Below are 5,489 nucleotides of genomic sequence, written 5' to 3' on the forward strand. Positions count from 1 at the left end.
AGGTCAAGGCGCCCATCAAGTGCATCTGGATTTTGATTTTCATCATCCGTCACATCTTTGCATTAATTTAAGAATAAAAGCCCCTGTCATTACAGATCACACACTCAACCCATATTCATTGGGGAAAAAACAGTTGCTTAATAAATAATCACAAGATAATGAGTGTAAAATCGGATGATTATGCTTCGTTGACGCGAAGCCCGTCGCCTTAAGTGTTGCATTTGAAACCAATTGAAACATAATTATGCTATTAAAGATTGGCATAATCCTATGTAATGAATTTTACGATGATGTTTAATTAAATTGCAAAACAACAAAAGTGGTTGTTTGGGATCCATTTTAATTTATTACTGATAGAATGTCGTCATGAAAAGTAGTAATAAGGAGAGTTTGAGGGCATTTCTAAAGTCTGTTTGAGAGCGTTTCAGTCATGTGGATTGGAGTGTTTCAATAGTGCGAATGAGAGCATTTCCGTAGTGTGTGTGAATGTGAAAAAATTAAATACTTTCTCTCAGAGCGTTTCAGTAGTGTTTGTGAGACTGTTCATTATTGTGTATTAAAAAATAAATGTTCTACTTTTTTGTCCGTAACGCACTAATTGGCGGTACAAAGTCTTGCCACAGGGCCCACATCTGGCAGCATTATCAGGGAAGCTCTGTTAGCTGAATAGTGTTTGGCAATCTGAGCCCTCGTGAATTAACCCGAGAGAAAAGGCGTAGCGAGTCAACCTTCCCATGAGATACACCATGACCCCCCCCAACCCCGACCCTCCGCTCCCCCCAGCAGGGCCATTTCCCCACTGAAGTCTCTCAAGACTCTGAGAACACAGTGTGCATGTGGTAACCCAACGTTAGCCAGTGTTTTGGGGAGTGTCTTTGGCCTTGCCACTTGTGATTCACACATCCGCAAGTAGCGCATGCCTCAGGTCTGCACCCCCCCCCCCCCCCCCCCCCCCCTCTTTTCTTTCTTGGATGTCTCGACAGATACGGGAAAGCTCGTGTGTCACGCTCCTCCCTTCACCTCACTTCATTATTTAGCGGCTGTACCGGTGTAATATCATCATCTTCAGCAGCAGCGGCAGCATGTTCACTTTACATTTTACAGCATGGACGCTCGTCCGAGGCTGAGCTGAAGGCGAGTCAGGTTTGATGGATGTGAGGGCACATTCCGTACAATGTGATGCTGCGTCACTACGTTTTCAAATGCTTCCCACAGGCCACAACATTAGGTACCGCCTCAGATACAATCTTAAAGTCTGCATTCATTGCAAATGTATTCTTGTAATATTAGTTTTCATCTTCATCGGTCTGGCTTATGACTAAACGTTTCGCACTAAATTACACGTTTATTTCTTCTATTATCTTTTTTTCTTATTAAATTACACGTGTTTTCTTGTAATTTTACAACGTTTTTCCTCTTTAATTCACAATTTTGTTAAGTAAGTCAAATATGGTTCCTTTGTGACATTCAGAATTCCCCCCCCCAAAATTGCACATTTTTCTTGTAATATTCTGACTTTACTTATTAAATTACGCATTGTTTTTCTTCATATATAAGGACATTAGGGCTGTCAGAATTGAATCTTTTTCGACTCGATTATCCTTTGCCAAATGGGTAGCACTCACGATAAGCATTAGCGCTCTAGCAATTACCATTAGCTAAAAAAAAAAATAACAAAAACAAAATGATAAGTACCATTCAACTCACTCATACATCATGTTATATGTACATTATACATATAATTGTATCTTAAAAAAAAATCATTTTGGCAAAGTTTATCAGTGGCCCAAAACTGTGTCTGTATGCAATAAATGTCCGTGTGAAACATTTGGTTCCAGCGGCGGAAACATGGCTCCGGGTGGAACTTTTCTTTATTTTAATTTAATTTTTTACTTTTGGTCCCGGCAGAGCTTCGAGGCTGAATTTCTCCATTGACCTATTTTTAAAATCGATTTAGCCTCTTTATTAGATTTTTTTCCCCCTCCGGTCCTAAAGAACATTTTTGTGTTTTCTTGTAATATTAAATTTGTTTCTACATTTAACTACAACTTAATCCTTGTGGGAAAAAAAAAAAAAAAAGTTTGCTCAGTTCTCGTCTAAATACGCCCACGTTGTTATTGTCACATATTTGTATGTGTCTGCGGTAGCTTGTGCACAACCTGGAGCGTAAAAACAATGTAAGATCATGCAAAGTATTTCAGGCCAAGCGCTTTCAAACATTTCAGTCAGTCCTCCTCAATGAGAGTTTGAGGCATCGATGTCAATCATTCGGTCTTCAGAAGGTCCCTGTTCGACCTTTTGACGCCGTTTTAGCTGGAACTTTATTGAAAAAAAATAACTGGTCGATTGATGGTTGAATTCTTCCAACTTGCACTAAAAACGTGTTTTTTGACGTCTGCTAACCAGGCCTGAACGCAAAGTGTGCAGACTTGATGTGGCTTCACATAAAGATCAATTAGTTTTAAAAGGCATTCTTTACTTAAAACCCCTGCGACAAATAAATGAATCTTTTCCTCTACTGCTTTAATTGGCTTGTACCGTGAATGCCGACAGTATGTAGAGAGAATTTAATAAATTTTGAAATATGGTTGTGACAGCAATATGTGGAAAAAGTGAAGCCTTGTGAATACTTTGTGCATCCGGAATGTATTCACAGGGGTTCACTTTTGCAGTCTTTCAATGCAGATGTAGCAACTTTCTTTTTTTTTTTTTTTTTTTTTTTTAATAAAGCTCCATTCAGGAAAGCCATATGGGAACAACTTAATGAATATAAAAGTCTATTTTAACAATTGTTAAATTGCAACTTGTGCGCAGATGCTGCGGGCGCTTATGCAGTGCACATGGCGGCGTTTTGATGCCAAACGCAAAGAAAAAGAAAGGAATGGAAAGCAAGAAGTTGCTGGCACCGGAGTGATAAGTTCGTGTCACTTTGTTGTTAAAATTTGTGGTTGTTGATATGGACCGAAATCAGTCGTCTCCTGCGGCCCCCGATGAGCCAGTAGACAGCAACAGCTATTCAGGGGCCCTCTGCGGGGGATTCCTGACATGTTGTCGTTGCGGTCCTGAGGGGGGTTTCCAGTTGTGGTCGTTGATATGGACCGATATCAGTCGTCTCTCGGCCAGCAACAGCTAGTAAGGCGTCCTGTTATGTTTTTTTTTTGTTGGCTTTTATGTATTTATTTGTAATTTTTAAAAACATTTCTTCTCATTTTGTACTTTGGTAGCATAGTCTCAAACAAACACACTGCTGTGTGGCAAGTATATCGATCACTTGATGACGCGTTCAATGTACCTCCTGAGGAAAAGCAATCAGATGAAGACTACGAACATGAATAATAGACAAGAGTACATTTTTTCAAAAGGAAATAGGGCTCGTACCGTATGATGGACAGATATGGAAGCAGGTGAAGAATGGTCCTGGTCCTGTTACAAGGCCTAATAGAATTTCCCCCGAGTGGATGGGCGAGGAGGGAGAGTCCACTCGTCCTGTCCATTTGCTCGGAGTGCAGATTCAATTTCATCACTCTTCACTTAATTGGCAGCTGCCGCTCGGCGCTTCCCTCGCTTTTTTCTTACCCCCCAGCAAACTGATGAGAAGAAGCAGCAGCAGCAGCAGCAGCAGCAGGAGGAGGAGGAGAGTCGGAAAACCGAGCGGGCAAACCGCACCACTTGATTTTTATGGATGGGCAGTTTGTAAAAGGAATGAGTTAGCGGATCGTAGGTGGTCCCCTCTGAGTAGCCTGGTGTAAACACAGCACAACACTCTATGGGGTCTTAAAACGCAAAGCCACGCTCCGCTGACCGCTAATTCCAAGATTAGAGGCACAATTGAAAACAGGTTACGTTAATACTTGAAAGCTGAGCGTTATTATTTTTGTCAAGGCAAGACTAGTATGTCATTAGATCAGTGATTCCCAACCGTAATAATTAAGTTCACCTCTCAAGGTTAGCGTGAATTTCATGTTGAAATTTCAGCCCGTTATCCCTAACTTTTTGCGAACGGTCGATAAGTGTCGGGAAACACTGCATTAGATTGCGTAGGTGTACCTAATGTTATGGCCAACCCCCCTTCGCTCGAAGCCAAAACCGAGCACAACTTCCCCCACGGATCACATTGAGTGTTATTTTGAGCGAAACCTATGGGAACATCTTTCACCGACAACTTCCACAACCTCACGGTTTTCTGACCTTCCTGGGGGAGTATTCTTTCCTGTTTCATCCCATTCGGAGAATAAATAAAGTTGCTGAGTCGTTAAAGGGACCGTAAATCAACATGACGGCGTTCTAAAGTTATTGGATCACTTTTCCAGTCAGAGACAAATTGTGTGCAAATGTGTTAAACGGGATTTCCCATGTTAAAATTCACTAAAATAAATATATATCCCTACTTTTTTTTTTTTTTTCCAATACAAATTTTTTATAATGGGCGGCAAGTATTTTTCAGTATTCAAAACTTCTACTATATACATGTATAGCAAACACATTTTTTTCAAGAACTTTTAATTGGTAAATTTGATTTACAAAATATTCTGTTCATATCTCAAGGTACCACTGTATATTCTTAAAGAAGAAGACAAATATTTCGATGAAAGTTGATGCAAGTTAATAAAAAAAATTAACTGCTTGTTTTATATCAGGCGAAATGAAGCAAATCCCCCAAAATTAAAATTTATTTTGATTGGGATCATTTGCGCGGTGAAAATCGGGAATCAAATAAATTGGCTTCATTTGAAGGACATAGCAGCGAGTGCTATTCAGCTAACAATTTGAGTATCAAGTGGGAAAGGTCTTCACCTGAACTCAACATGGCCTCCGTGCTCGTTCAGCTCCTTGTCTCCGGTGCTCACGCACGTTTCCCTTCACACGTTCGACATTCCTGGCACGTGACCCACCGGAGGTTCGCAGCAGTCAGAGCCCGACTGCGCTTCCCATTTGGACCCGGGTTGACTTTCCAACCGAGTCCGGGCCTACGGTACTTAAGTCTGACTTAACCCCTCGGTGACTTAGAATAATATTGAAGCTGTGGGGGCAAACGTGGCCAGCGTGTGTGATTTCATGCCTCATTAGCTTCCCCCGTGTCACTACATGGACTTAATTGACTTGACGGACTGTTTGTTGTCTCGGACCCGGCCACATGTGTGAAGCGTGAACTCCGTCTCGTCACTTTAGAACCCTCTGGAGTCCTATTTGACTTGGATTACGTGTCAGATGGAATTTCTATGACTATGGGACCAAATCTCTCCTCTTGCTAATGTCAATGCTCAGTTTCCCATCCCTGTGTTAAAGAAACAACAGAACAACTGTCTTTTTGTTGTCCTGGCTGGTCCACCAGTACAGTATAATACCGTAAACTAGTGGATGTAAGGTTGCTACGGCAATGACAGACACAATACTCTCACCATTAAAAGCTAGCATACATCACAAGGATTTTGGAGCTTTTATTGTAAGAGCATATGATTACATATTGTCACGTTAGGTGGGAGTTGATG

General features: G+C 41.1%; 1 long non-coding RNA gene across 1 annotated transcript in view; it reads left to right on the forward strand.

Annotated features, from left to right (window-relative positions):
- The window catches only part of LOC133417597 (uncharacterized), a 34,193-nt gene that overhangs the window by 2,649 nt on the left and 26,055 nt on the right, over positions 1–5,489 (forward strand). The window lies entirely within an intron of this gene.

Source organism: Phycodurus eques, chromosome 19 (genome assembly GCF_024500275.1).
Source record: "Phycodurus eques isolate BA_2022a chromosome 19, UOR_Pequ_1.1, whole genome shotgun sequence".
In the NCBI taxonomy this organism is placed as follows: domain Eukaryota; kingdom Metazoa; phylum Chordata; class Actinopteri; order Syngnathiformes; family Syngnathidae; genus Phycodurus; species Phycodurus eques.